The 16,365-nt window shown below is 35.0% G+C and overlaps 1 pseudogene; it reads right to left on the minus strand.

Moving 5' to 3' along the window:
* Positions 1-7,597: 7,597 nt before the first annotated feature.
* On the minus strand, positions 7,598-15,648 carry LOC143636482 (coniferyl alcohol acyltransferase pseudogene; annotated as a pseudogene).
* Between the last annotated feature and the right edge of the window lie 717 nt (positions 15,649-16,365).

The raw sequence follows: 16,365 nt of genomic DNA on the forward strand, positions 1-16,365 counted from the left end.
TGTTTAAAAATAATAGTAATACACAATAACTTTTCGTATCTACGCCTTCACTCTTACAACCCTAATCGAACCCAACTAACGTCTTCATTCTTGCAACCTGAACCGATATCATTCTTGCAACCCAAACCGCGGAAATCACCTATCAAAACATAACGTACGTTACAATAAGAAAATGAAGCCAACAAATTCACGCAAGTGTGTTCAATAAGATAATGAATGTGTTTGTGTTCTTTTATGTTTGTTCATTAATAATATAAACGAACGGTTAATGAGTGTAAATGAACGAATTACATAAATGAGTTAAATGGTTTGTGTTCATTTATGGTTATACAAATTAGTTAACTATTTAACAAAATGAAGTTATACAAACAAATTGGACCACTTGTCTCTAAAGGCAAATATGAAGTTATAAAAATAATTCATATCCTAATACAAATCAAAATGATCGCAAGTTTCCTTCGGTTTTGATTCCATGGTATTCCTAAAATCCTATCCCAAATTGACGGGTTCACGGGTTTTCTTGATGCCTGTTGGGTTAGACACACCCGAATCGAGACCCAAATAATGAAAATTTTCAAACCCGGGATATCCTTATAATTTTACTCACTGCATTCACATAATTAAACATAATTTATACTACAAAAACATATATATGCTCATAATTATACAACATACGTACTTGTATATAACGAGTTTTTAGTTGATCCGTTAGATATAAATAAACATTAAAGGTAGAATCTGGGCTAACTTGCAGATGCCTTAATGGAGTTCATGTCCAGTTGTCAAACATCAAAGACCTTTTTAATCTAATGTTGCATTAAGTCTACGACCATAATCTCAATCTCCTTATGCAAAGTAATCTCTTGTGTATTCCATAACTAAAAACAAACAAACAAACTATTTAAATGCATACAAATGAAAAGGCTGATCTCTTAATTTGAAATATATGCCCAACAATTACGGTTTTAATAAAATTATACTTGTCAGGGCCGTATTTCGTGACACAATTATAATAATCGGATAAGAACAATCACAAAACACAATATGTAAAGACCTCTTGAATGTGGCCGGCAAAATCAACCACAAACAGAAAGTTGCTAAATATAGTAAGTCAATAAAGAACAAACACACAAGATAACTTAAAAGATTTCCATTATAAAATACATTCAGAAAGCTACAAGGAAAGCTTAGTGTTTCAGCTGGAAATTGTTAGGTGCAGCTGTCAATGCTAGGTCAGAGAATAATCGGAGGTGTTGTCTCATTAATGATACGTATCATTCTATTTATAAGCACCTGACATTCATTCTAGAAACCCAAGTCATTACAAACCATTATTAAAATAAACACAAGTGTAAAACTAGGGGTGTTCACGGTTCGGTTTGAAACCATGAAACAGCCCAAACTGTTCGTCGGTTTGGTTTCGCGGTCGGTTTTCCTCTTATACTTTGGGCCGTTTAAAAGTTTCAAACTATAACGAATGGTTTGGTTCACGGTTTATATAGAAAAACCAACCATATAAACTAGATCGGACCGTCAATGTATATATTTTATTTTCTTACATATATTTATATATTAGAGATCATTATATTTAACTTTAATTTAATAATAAAAATTGGTGATTGATAAATGAAGTAGGCTATGTTTTCCTACTGAAACAAGTAGTTAAATATCTCTTTAGTGAAATAAATGGTAAACCAAGCCACTTAAATTTCTTTAGTAAACTAAGAAATTAATAGCGGATTAGCATCCCCAGAATACCATGAATAATACTGAATACATGATAATTGGTCTGTTAGTTTATTTGTAACTTTAAATCATCATGACTTGTGTTTGGGTAGCATATTTGAACTAACCTTGCTCGATGAAGTGCAGCTTGCTCGAAGCTAACACTTAAAAGATTTCTTGAAGATTATCTTACTCGTATAAGATTTCTTGCTCGAGGAAGTAAAAACCTTGCTCGAAGTGCTCAAGTTTGCTCGAGTTCCATTTTCTGAGGAGGTCGAGAAGATTCCAATATTTCCTTTGGACCTAAGAATACTGAATGGCCTCAACAAACTCCCGCATTGCCTAATCAACATATAACCGCATTGGTTGCATTGCATTTAACTCATAATTAGTTATTTTAACACTCGTAATTAAAATGATAAAAAGAATATGAAAACATACATTTACCATTGTCCAATAAATTTTCTCTCCAAATGTCTAGCATCTTGTCTCGAAAAGGTGTAACTATTTTCGTTCTTTTCCCTTTACAAAGAATCAACAATGTACACGCTTGCGGTGCTCGATTCAAAGATAAATCGTTTAGTGTTGCCTAAAACATAGAAATTACAGAACATTTAAATATGTACGAGTATGTGCATATTTATGTGTATTTTTTTTGAAAAGTATATATTACAATTATTATACGGTGCAAGAAAATATCTTTTATGTCCTTGATACTCTATATTTCTTTTATGTGTCGTATCACAACATCCGGTTTTGTTCTACATTCAGTACCATTGATGCGGTTCAAATAAAGGAATGCGCATTTGAATTTAGGTGAGAAAAAAAACACCTTTGTATGTATGTACGTATGCATGTTGCATGCATGCATGTATGTATTGACTAAAATGTGACTTGCGGTATCAAAAAGGCGAATATTGTAATGCATATATTTGGTCAAGCGATTAGTTAAAGTTGGAAATAAATTCGGATCCGAGACGAGAGCTTCGATGCACGCATAGATCTTCAATGGGGAGAAAGCTTCTAAAATATGTTTAGCTATAAAAAGGCATTTGTTGTCTTTATATATGTGTGTTTTAATGGTGTAAATCAACCAACCAATGGGAGCTCACCTTGGGTGGAATTGGTGTGCTTTTAAATTTTAATTCTTTTTATACCGATCACGAGATTGTTCATTTATATTATCTTTATCTTTTTTCATTTGGTCGTTTTATTTCACGACACACGTCTCTCTCGTTTATCAAAAGCAAATCCATTCGATGTTTATAATCAGTTTTAGGAGAGCTATAATTGGTATCAAGGCAGGAAAAATTATTTGATTCAACTTTATTCTTGATATTCCAATTCTGATTCCATGATTATTCGAATCAAGACATTAATTTCTTGACGTTTAATTTGATGATCTATTGAACATTTGGTGATTTTTATGAGTTTTGGAAGTAAAGATCGAATGTTTTTGTAAATAAAGTTGCTTGAAGTTCGTCTTGCGTTTCTAGATCTCAAATTCCATAACTTTTATGAAAGTTCATTTTAGGTTTTTAAAAGGTTTTTATGGGTTTATATTATGAACATGAAGAACGGTTCGAAGATTGCTTATGCTCTAATTGATGAAAGGATTACAAATTCATGCCTATTTTCGAATTTCGCATTAGGGGTGAGCATGCTGCACTAACCAGACCGATCCAATTAAAAACCGACCTGACCCGAAACCGAGAAATGAGAAAAATGGGGAACAAAGACCAGACCTCCAATAGAAGTCGGGTATTGGTAGCTTTCGGTGAGATCCGACGGGTAATCAGTTGAGGACCGAGATTGACAACAGATTAAATGGCTTAACCTTTTGTTTTGAATCCACATATTGGTGTAATCTACCATATGATGATTGATGAATTGAAATAATTGGGAGTTAGCTCCGGTAGTTTGAGAGAGAAAGAGTGTTGTGATCTTTTTTGGCTAATGTGACACCTCGCTCTTCCACGTTAACACCGTCAACCCAACTCCGTTATATCGCACGTCACGCATAACATTTACATGAGCCAGTAACAAGTCACACACATGAGTCCTATTGTAAGCATTGGTGATTAATGTCGAACCGGTTACGTTAATAACTTGTATGATTTAATTATTGCATGATAAGTGATTATGTGTTAAATGTTTTTCCATATTATAATTAGTTATTAAAAGTCTAGTGTAAAAAAAAAATAAGCTCCTCGCGCGTCTCGTAGCCCGAGGCCTCATCCTACGCGCGGCTCGGGGGACAACCAGGTCAGGAAAATTTCTTTATAACTTATTTTTCAAACCCTAATCACCCCATAACCCTTTCCAGCCGTCATTGGACAAAAAATATGAGTTCTTGGGTCACTTTGGGAGCTTGTGGGTGATTAGGAAGATTAGGAGTCATCAACATCATTGTATGATCGTTAATTGTAAGTGTTTCATCGATAATAACTCGTTTACGTGCTTGTCTAGTGTTCGTGTTGAAAAACCATAATAAGATATGAAATATTTCTGTAATATGGAGGTTTTATGATGGTTGTAATGATGTTGGTTCGTTTATTGGTGTGGTAGAACATTAGGGTTGTCGTATACATGATTATTGATCGATCTTTGTTGAAATCAGAATGCTGACAGCTTTGTACTTGCTTATTGTTTTGACTGTAACTTGATGACAAACGATGCTTTTTAATATATTCTTGATTCTAGGATATAGTCCATTGAGTCTAGTTTCCATAAAGTTATGAATTGTAATTTTTGAATATACAGAAGATAAGTTTTTTGATTTTACAAGATTTCATATCTAATCTGATTTGGGAAGATGTTTCTGGTCTAACTTCCCGACATCATAACTTGAGATTGACAAAGCCAAATGGGTTAGTTCCACTTCTGGAACTTAGCATTATGAATTTAAGAGACAACCCAATTGGCCTTTCATAATTTAGATAAACGAATTGATAGAACCATGAAAATACTTTTTGTTGCGCAATCTGCTAAACTGTTTGTACCTATCTGCAATGATTGAATTATTGTGAGCTTTTTATAGATGATAAAAATATAATAAAAATTTTTAGAGAAACCTAATCCGTTTATTCTACTTTGATAAATTTTTTAGAATTTATCTTTGAGTTTTTCATAGTTAATAAAATCAGTTTGTACATGCTAAAATCTGTCTCGTGAACTGAATGATTATAAGTTAAGTTGTAAGATGAATACTTGGTTGCTTTGCCATGATATAATGTGTGGATACATGTTAGGACTTTTTGGTATATTTGACATTACTCATTATCACCAAAGAGTCGTCGGGTTAAGTTTGTGTTTGTGTGTGGGTCCATATGTGAGTTTTAGAGTCATGTGTTATTGAACACACTCTCATAGCTTAAACACTTGTACTAGGTAAAAGTTAACGAGTCAAGTGCATACATTTGGTTTGAGAAAAGTCCATTACACATCACCAGGTGAGTTCATGCTTTTTCCTAGTTGTTTTATAGATTGAAAACAACAAAACCATTTTCATATACTTGTTTTCTGGATTGAAAACAACAAAACATTTTCCTTACTTGTTTTCTGGATTGAAAACATGGACATACTTACATACTGGTTTTCTGGATAAAAACACAACGACTTACTTGTTTTCTGGATTGAAAACATGGACAGACTTACATACTGGTTTTCTGGATGAAAACGCAGCGACTTACTTTGGATTTATGTAGTTTCTTATATCACAAGTGTATACTAGATGCCCTCATATCACTTAAAGTCTTTACATACCTTGAACCGTTAGGATAGGATCGCAAGGAATTTAAGTAGTACTACTGGGTTTGACAAACCCCACCTGCTACAACTCGACCGGAGGTCGGACGGGTGTAAATTGTCCTAACAGACATCGCCAGTGTTTTGTGATAGACCTGGTAAGAAGGCATACAGACAGTCAGCTTCGGTTCAAACGTCTAGTAGCTTGTAAATGGGTTAGCTACCCTGGTATATTTGAAAAGTGCTAAATCTACATATACAACTGATGCTACGTATACTATCTATACTATATATATTACTTTTTACTACAACTTATGAACTCACCAATCTCGTGTTGACCCTTGAGTATTTATACTTGCCTAGGTTGCTAGGTGTGCTAAGGAGCGGGTTGCATTGCATATGTCAGGAGTCACACTCGTCGCATGAACTTTTATTTTACATTGTTTATACATGATGGGTTGCGCGTGTTCAAACACATGGTTTATTGTTTATCTTAAAACACTTACTTTAACGCTTCCGCAACACTTTTAAATTGTCGGTTTGGATTTTGTTTTCTCAAGTTTGAATGAGACTTAAATAAATGTTATGAATACTTTAATTTGGTTGTTTGGTATAAGGAATGAGCTAGATCCTGATATGTCACACGCCTCGCGGAACTCCGTTAGTCGAAATTTGGGGGTGTGACAGCTAAGCTCAAACACTTAATACATACCAATGAAACAATAAACAATTGATCTAATCTTTTATATCAGATTAGCATCACACATTAGTTGAATTCATATTGAATTATGATTCAATCAATCTTATTAAATTTAAATGCAACGGAAATTAACACGCTATTGATGGTTTCATATGAAGAACAATTTTACATTAATCATAATCAAAAGATCATCAATAGCTCATCATTCCTTGATTTTTAGTACAAAAAGTACTGTAATCAGGTTAATGTGTGATTTGTAAAAGGTGTTAATGAAGAAGAGATTTTCTTCTTTATTTTATACAAATGTGAAACTACTAATGAGCTAAAAGTAAAAGCGACAACTTTCAAATTTTGTTAAAAACAACTGATCAACTATACTAAGCTACTAATTGCAATAAAATCCTATGTTAACTACTGATCTTCTAAAAACAAGTGATGTGTGATCATAAGATTTTGTCTTCAGTTCTTTCTATGTTTAGTAGTTTGATGCAACAGTTGTTAAGTTCTTCAATCTTTATATTAGTTTATTTGTTGTCAACACTTTGAGAGTAGTAGTTTGCTTTTAACCATAGTGAAGAACAATTGATGTTTGAACTATCAGTTGTTTGGTTTCTGGCCATCAGTCCTTTGCAAGGTTCAACAATCCCTCCCTAGAATAATGATGTCTAAATCATTTATTATTTGACTCATTTGTTTTATCCTGACAACCTTTTAGCAGCAAACTCCTTGAATTGCTTTAGCTCCTAGTGTATCATCATCTTTCATCTCAAGTGGAAGGTTTATTGGCACTTTCAAAACTTCTTAATCAGCCATTAGAATATCATACAGTTGAACCTCTCTTGTTTCTCCATTATCCCATCTTATTGTCACATAGAGTTGGTATTTCTTGTGACTCCATTCTGTGATTTTAGGCTTAGGTTGGAGTTGTTCAAAGGTTGAAGAAGTTGTCTTTGAAGCTATAGATCTTAGATCAAATTTGAGTCCCCTTTTAGCTTCACCAGAAAGAAGCCTTTCTGCCTACAAGTTTTCCTCAACAGTTAACTGTCTTCTCCTAGTAGTCAACACATTTCTCCATGCTAAGCCACTAGCTAGTATTTGCTTGGGTGACATACCAAGTACTTTACTTTTCCTGCCTTTTGAATCTAAATGGTCTATATTTGTTTCTTGAAAATCCTTATATTCACGATCATAGTGACCTTGGACAGATGACTCAAACTTCTTTCTTTCTAGTTCCATATAATTACAAATGGATTAGTAAGCATTTAATCTGTATTCACCATGGAAAGCGATTAAATGACATTTTTTACCATTCAAAACATGATACAGATATACATTAAAAGTTTTTATAAAGACAAATAAGAATATCACTCAATACAAACCAATAAACCATGCAGAGATATATAACAGAAGGTGAACAACAGTGCATCAAATCTGGATGTAATCAACAGTCAACGGTCTAAACACATGACCAGCATCTTTCTCAATGAAGCTCATGTTCTTCAATGGCATATGCATATAAACAATCCAATCCGTGTTGTTTGTCGGACTACCCATTGTCATCACAAACCAGTCCTTCCTTGATGATGGGAGATGGCATGAGCCAAATGTTGCCTTACCCCACCCGAAATCTATCTTATCCATGGTCTCATATCTTTGTCCCGCTGACACTATGAATGGCATGATCTCTTCACTGACGAAAGCCTTTGATATTAGTGGTTTTGGCTTTTGCTCTTCCACCCAATCTATTATGTCTAAGAAATGATCTTTCGTAGTGGCAGGCTGCAAGAACTCATGAACGTCTTTAGCGATATCACTCAATGACATCTCAGTCAACTCCTAATTAGTCAAAAATTCGTTAAATCAGGTTCACAATCATCGTATATCTATCATTTCAAGGTTTTACATTTTAAGTTTGAAAAGGGGAGTGGCTAAATTAAATATTTTATTGATGGAAGCATTAGAGACCTGTAACCAACAGCTTACGAGCGATGTTCTTTTGTTGCTATTCACCAATAAATTACAAATATATATATATATATAAATTTTCTTTAGAATTTGACCTACCAAAGATTTATAAATAAACTTTTAGGATTTTTTTTTTAATTTTATTCTTTTCAAGCTATTAAATTAATGATTTGTTGGTGGTCAATTTTCTTTATTAATTATCAATGCTTGCATTTAACGTAAAGTAAGTTTATTACCTTGGGTTTTTTCGATCCAAATGGCATCGATAAAACATTTCCAAAATGTGATGCCATAAGTTTTTCCTTCTCTTCTCCTTCTTTGTCACTCAACCGTCTTCTCCCATCTACCGCAATAACCATATTACATGCTTTGTTTTGTTTACCTGATTTTTCCATGCTCAATGCTACTTTCTTCCACAAGAAAGAGGCGAATGCCATTAGCTTAGACCTCCTAGACCCGTTTTCACTTGCCAATAGTTGTAACCTTTGAAGTTGCTCACCCTCGATGTAGTATAAGCGACTAACAAATTGATACTCATCATCTTGTCTACTTAGTTCATTATCAGGATGTGATGGCGGAAGAAATGGAGCAAACACATTGTCTATTAATGGTGAATAAGTTGTTGGGTACCTTGGTTTTAAGTATGACCTCCCAAGATAGGGGATCATAGATGGCGTGTTAGATCGAGTGATGTCCGCCCATGACAAAATAAACATGTCAGCTGAGTAACCATCTACTATACGATGATCAAACAAGGCCCCTATCACTATTCCATCACATTTTAACTTGGTAACCTGCATTTTATTAAGGGTTATCTTATTGCAATCAATTCATTCATTATAATAGCGAGTCAGGAGAAGGTCATTAAAGGACAAGCAAAACAATGTCAAACGGTCTAATTTATAATTCATCCATCGGACCGGACTCAAGAACTGGCTACCGTCATAATTAATTTTGAAAGTATTTTGTAAAAATATGTGTAAGGGATTCCTATTGCAATCAATTTGTTTAGTATAATAGAAAATTGGTAGAAGACGGTCTGAATAAAAGAAAATACAAGTCCATTGTAATATTGGATTCTTAAAATTTAGGAAAACACGCACATAACCAAACGGACCAATTTTTGACCTTAGATAAAAACATCTTGATTTCTTTTGCACGACTAGGATCTAATTTGATTATAGATTCATACTGAGACACACATCACCCCAAGGATAATATTATCAAAAAACATCAAATTATTTCATTCTATTTTAGTCGTTGAGATTTAAATTAGTTTTTCTTTTGGATAACAATGTTAAAACTTTAACTTAGAATTAATCATTTGTTTTGATAATGATCAAAACTATGTAAGTTATAATGTTACTTGTTTATTTATACCATATACATTTTCGAATACACTAAATGAATCATCTTTTGTCATAATAATTTGCAGGGTTAGGTTATAATATGAAGTATGATTTTTGTAGAAAGCATAAGAAAGGTTCTAGTATACTGATTTTGGACATAGAATGTTGAGATTAGTTTAGGGAGAAAAATCAAGTGTGAAATAAGAAGAGCGGTATAAAAAGAATAACACATTTGTTGATTTTATCTTTCTAAATGCAAATCGCATGTCAATTCTCTCATCGATCATCTTAAAGCGTACATAACTTTTTTTTAAGACATTTAAAAAACAAACACCATAAAAACGAGCTATTTTTTATCTTTAATATGAGTACCATATTGTTGTATAAAACAAACACCATAAAAACGAGCTATTTTTTATCTTTAATATAAGTATCATATTGTTATATAAAAATTAAAAAAATATATTAGTGGGTTTTTTTTACAATTGTGTTTTATCAAATTCTGTTATACAATTGTGTTTTTCATTGTGTTTTTTCATAGTGTTCTCAATATTGAAAAACATAATTGATGGAGACGGTGACCGTTTTTCCGACGACCGTTTTCCATTAATCTTTTTCCGGCAACCATTTCTGGCGATTTTCCGACAAGGGGGTGGCGGTGGGCGATGCAGTAGTGGATGGTGGAATGGTGATGGTTGTAGGAGGTACGTGAAGATGTAAGTGGGTTTTTGAGATGAAAGTGAAGAATCAAAATGCCCTTCTTCCTAGCGTTTCTAGAAAAATCAAACTTCTTGTTTGAACACAACCCTTAATCAACAAACTCAAGCATTGCATTCAAAATGAACATCCTAACTCTACAAAGAAGCAAGTGCCATGAAATAACATCAACTAGCTTAGATCAAGGTTCATATATAAATCATAGATATGTTGTGAAAGTAAAAACAATTAAAATATAAACCAGTAATAATACAACATGAGTTATAAAATTGAGTACATGAGGTTTGATTTACGTAATTGGATGCATGATGATAATTTAAACGATACTTATATTTATTTAGTTGAGAAAGACTTGCTTAGGAATGTCAAAACAGATGATGTTATAGTTAAATTTTGAATAATAAAACTTAAACATAACAACTTGAGATATATTGTATTCTAATTATGCATTTCTAATGACTTTTCACGTACTTTTTATGGTTATGTGATATTTTGTTTTATTATCGTATTTTATATGACTTGGCCCGATTCCATCCGGTTGGAACACCCGAACCGAACAAAAAAAAATTATATGCTTATTTGACCCGACCCGAACGGCCTAACTAGTCCCAAATATTTTTTACATAATAGAAAACGTAGTATTTTAATGCAATTTTAGGTTTGAAGATCAGGGAAGGGATGTGAATGCTTTTAAGACAACAATTTATCAATATTTTTTTGCCATTTACCTTTACATATTTGTTAACTAGCTTTAGGACACATGTGATGCACGAGAAGCTAAAAAAATACAATTAAACTATCAAATGATTAAATTAAAAACCTATATTTTATCAAATTAAATTGTTTAGCATCTTCAAATTATATTTTCTAATGGAATATTCATACGAATATTCCAGGTGCATCCTTACACAATTTCTTCATAATCACAAAAAAGATGCATCTAGTGATTTTATAAGTTGTAATTATATTTTTTTAATGGAATAGCGAATTCTAACAAAAGATGATAAAATGTTTCATTATAAATGACATAAAAAGAGAACATCATATATATTAGCATGACTAAAACACACTTTTGTATTACATACTTGAAATGTTTTTATCTTCTTAGACCTACAAATACTGTTTATTAATTTTACCACATTCATCTCCTACACAAAAAAGTGATTATAAATTGATTTAATAAAAAAAGGTAGATATGATTTCATTAAATATATAAATATTTTTATTATACTAACATAAATATCCACATATTTTTAATCTCTATAATTTAAGTAACTAGTTATTTGATTAAATGTTGTATTGATATGCTTTGATTACACTGACATAAATAAGTTTTTATTAAAAATGAAAAGATAGTTTGAGCGGGAAATTCTGGATAAGAATGAATCTTCAAGTGACATGAGTCCCCAGCTATTTTACCTTATTAAAATAGGCAGGTATACGTCAAATAAAATCAATATTTATGTGATTATGTCGGGTAATATTGTTCTAACTTTGGGGGAAAAATATAAATAAGGTTTGGTTACTTTTCACGTTATATACTACGTTAATATTGAGCTTTGAATCCACTGTCATTAAATTCAAAAACATGATTAATATCAGCTTTAATCCTTAAGTAATATATATGTATGTATAGAGTAAGGTTATAATAAGAAGTGAGCATTTCCTAAGAAGTGTAGGAAATGATCTGGACCTTTGGATGGACTAAAGCAGATAAGGGTAGGATCATCCATATTGTTTTCTCTTATTATTGGTAATTTATAATACACTTAATAAAATTCCTTATTACACCATTTCTACAAAACCTGGCTTATATATCCGACAAGATTCTAAATACCCATGTACCCATTTCTTTATTTTTCATCTTCAATTACGGTTGCCCACCAAGTGTTGGACGAAATGTCTCCGTGAAGTGTTTTTCAAGATCTGCAACTTACTTATTGATTTATGAGTTGATTGGCTTGAAGGGTTTGGTAGCGGTGGCAAGGTTGTTGGTGCCGAATTGGGTTGGTGGCTGGGTGGAGGTGGTTGACATGGTTGGTAGCGGTGGCTGGTCGTCATAGGGTGAACGGAGGTAGGGGCACCAGAAACCATAGAGTCGCCGAAAAAGGTGGGGGCGCCGGTTACATGGGGTGAATGAAGGTAGGGGTGTCGGAAACCATGGAGTCGCCGGAAACCACGGAGTCGCCAAAAAAGGTTGTTAGTGCCGGATCGGGTTGGTGGCTGGGTGGCGGTGGCCGGAGTGGTGCCTGTGGTGGCGATAATCGACGGTTCCGCTTAACGGAGGAGCCATTCGAGATTGTTTTGGCCGTCGAACTTGTGACCTAGCTCACGAGGGAGCTGGAAAACCCTAGCGGTGGAGGTTGCATGCCAAATGTTTGATGAAATGCCAAAGAGGAATAACGTTTCGTGGAGTGTTTAAAGTTGATGTATTAGTATGATGTTTATTGTATTTTTGTTCATCATGTTCAACATAGTGTGTTGCACGCCAACTGTTTGATGAAATGCCAAAGAGGAATAATGTGTCGTGGAGTGTTTAAAATTGATGCATTAGTATGATGTTTATTGTGTTTTTGTTCAACATAGTGTGTTATTGTTCTTGATGTTCTTGGTCTTGTGTTTAAAAATTATAACACACTGGACAAATACGTCCCTGGAGTGTTATAAAACAAGTATTAAAATAAAACGCACCGCCTAAAAAACACAATTTTCATCTAGACCATCAGATCATCAAATCTAACGCACTAGATTACTTCCTACACTTTTTAGACACACCCCACTTCTTATTATAACTCCACCCTGTATGTATGTGTATATATATATGTGTGTGTGCGCGCGTGTGTTTAACATCCGCATTTTCAAAATAATAAATAAAAAAGTTTTATTATTTAAAATGTATGTTGCTATTTAAGTATGTTAAATAATAATGGGATTGAGTGGTAGGCTTAGAAATAATGCATGGATTTGGAAATGTTACGTGCCTAAGGTCCATGGGCTTGGAGTATTTAAACTCCTTAAACTCTCCTAAAACCTTAACATTCTCATTCTATCACTTTCTGGCTCCATACACACACTCAAAAGCACACACAAAGACTCCTTCCTCTCATCCAAATTCAAGATCGAAGAGAAACCAAGGAAATCTCATGTTCAAGCATCATCAAACAACAAGAAAAACGTCTAGATACACATGTAGGTCCAGATCCAAACCAAATGGAACTTGCAAGGTACGTTTTTAGTAGAAAGGTTAGGTTTTTTATGTCGGTTTGTTTTAAGATCTGATACTAAGGCAAATAGGACCTCATGATGTAAGAAAAACATAAACTTGGTAGTAAACAAGTTGTGGAGCGTAACGGGATGAACAACTGACGTTCGGACAGTGTTAAATTGAGGAAAATGAAGTTGTTGCGACCCAGAACTTGTTTTATCAGTAAAACGGACATAACGGGATGTAAGGAAGTGATTAGAATGGAAAGACATAAAAAACCATATTTGAATCGAGTTCTAAGAAACTCGATACGTTTAGAGAGTAATCGAATCGAATGAAAGTAATCGAATCAAATGGAAGTAATCGAATCGAATAGAACGAATCGAATCGAATTGTGAACTCGATTCGATTACTTTGAAAGTCGATTCAATTATTTTGAACTCGACTCGATTGGTGTGAAGTTCGATTAGTATGAAGCTCGACTCGATTATTTGAAACTCGACTCGATTAGTCTGAAATTCGACTCGTTTGGACTTAGCTCAAAATCATGGAAAGTCAGTTTTGTGATCAATTTTTAATGAAGCCTTATTAATGAAAATAAAATTTTTCCAAGCTGACCTGGCAGCTCGACCCCAGCCAGGGGCTTTTTCCCTTAGACCCTTCTAGGGGCTGCTGCCCCTAGACCCTGCTATCAAGGTCGCTGCCCCCGGACCCCCGTTATAAGTTGAGAGTTTCACTAACCTAGAGGTATGAGATAGTTAGACCTAGTGAATTGATACTTATAATTGTTACACAGTTAGGCGTGCACAACTAAGGAGGGGTATTACAGTTAACTAAGAAAGAAACCGGATTCAGGTGAGTTCTAGCCACTTCTCTTTGAATGTTTTCGGGGCTGTGTGCATACTTGTAAGACTAGATGTGTGTGTGTGTGTGTGTATGTGTGTGTGTGTGTGATGAGTGTGAATAACCATTGCAAAGAATGAAAGAATGTTTGTAAGAATTTGTCATGTGTATTTAAAGTGCTTAAATATGTGATTGTAAGAGCTAAGTAAGAGTATAATGTAAGAGTCAGGGTGGCAGACCCTTCTAATACCTGAGCAAGAATAGAGTGGCCAACTCTATGATATCGATGCAAGAGTTAGGGCCGCACCCTTATAATATCTGTGCAAGAGTTAGGGCGGTAAACCCTTATAATATATGTGCAAGAGTTAGGGCGACAGACCCTTATAATATCTGTGCAAGACTGTATGAATAATTGTATGATGATGTGCGAATGTGTAAGAGTAAATACATGTATATGAAAGAGTAAAACATGGTATATGTGTGAAGTGAGAAAGCAAGTGCAGGGTAAAGGTAAGATAAATGTGTAAGAGTAATCTGTGACTTGTTAAACTAGAACTCACTCAGCGTAGCTGACTTTTAATATGCATGCAGCTGAGTAGAATGAAACAATTAGCTTGAGGAGTGACACATGGCATCGAAGAATAGAGACTGGCATCGGAAGAAGAGATAGTCTTGTGATGTTTTATATTTTGAATTTGAAAGACAGCGTGTAATATTATTTGAAAGGATTTTAGACTTTTGTAACAAATGGTTGAAGTTTTTACTATTCTGCGCATGTTTTAATTCACTCTGATATTCAGAACTGTGTATATAAGTAAATCAAACGCCAAAGTAGGACACCCGGGCTCAGGGCCTTACAATACACACACATATATATACACACACATATTTTTTGAAGACGGTATTATGTTCAACAAGACAGAGTAGCAAAGACTAGCCACTGACAAACAAGAACCTTGTGTAGTAGTTTCTACCTGGACCGCAAGAACCCCGTGTAGTAGTTTCTTGGGCAATAGTTTGCCCTCTATGCACTCATCTGGTTTGTGTAGATTAAGTTCCTTGAGCACTACGTTAGCAACCGCTTCAATGAAGTAAACACCTCCGTTGTTGCAATGAATTTGATTCTCTCCAGCCGCTTCATTCCACGCTACCTCGCCCGCAAGGGGAGAGTAGAGCGCGAGGACTCGAGAAAGAGAAGCTTTTAGGCTGTTTATAATGGTTGGGAAAGTGATCCCATGAGATGGTTTCTTGTAGAACATGATTGTGCTGGTTTGAAAAGGTGGCACAAGCAAATCAAAGTTTGTAAAGGGTAACCAGTGGTCATCCCATGGCTCTTCTGCATGCACCACTTCATTCTCAGTCACCTTCACTGAGAAATTATCACCTCTAGTGTCCATGGCTGCAAGAGAGATTGCAAACTATAGGAATTACTTATAGATGTGAAGAGGTAGGTCCCAGCAGAGCCCAGTTGGACCCACAGGACTCACCTTGAAGAGAGACGTCTGAGCAGAAACCAACTGGATCCGCAGGACCCACCATGCTCAGAGACGTGACGTCCTTACGCGCAGTACGCAAGCTGTTCCCACAGGAAATGCCTCCCAATGGTGAAGTACTCCGCCTGTTCCCGCAGCTGCGGATACAAGCCATCAGGGAAGGCCACCCACGCAGCAAGGCTACACGCACAAGGCACTTAGCTCTCAATAATTCAGTAGTCACCTGAAGGAATGAGCAAAGCCGGGAACAATCCCGCACAAAGGCGGGAGGGGGAATACTCCCGCCCAAATGAGCCAGTCCGTACGATACTGGAAGATCTTTTGTACTGTACCTGACGAGGTATGGGCAAAAGATCTGACCAGAGATACGACAGCCCATTGACAACAGTATGGCGAGCAGCATGCTCTTGTACTGTATGTCACTATTAGCCGCTACCTACTCACCAACTCCTGTCATACCACGTGCATAGCCTGCAGTTGGTGGAAAAGGAATAGTACACAGCAGACCTGGTCACTGTCAGCCGCTGCCTACCCACCAACTACCAGCATGGCACGTGCGTAGGCCACAGTTGGTTGAACAGGAATACTATTCAACCGGCTATACCCTCTTGGAAACCTACC

The sequence above is a fragment of the Bidens hawaiensis genome, unplaced genomic scaffold (assembly GCF_021521415.1).
Source record: "Bidens hawaiensis isolate Kalapana, Puna unplaced genomic scaffold, B.hawaiensis_p1.1 tig00007983_1, whole genome shotgun sequence".
Classification (NCBI taxonomy): Eukaryota; Viridiplantae; Streptophyta; class Magnoliopsida; order Asterales; family Asteraceae; genus Bidens; species Bidens hawaiensis.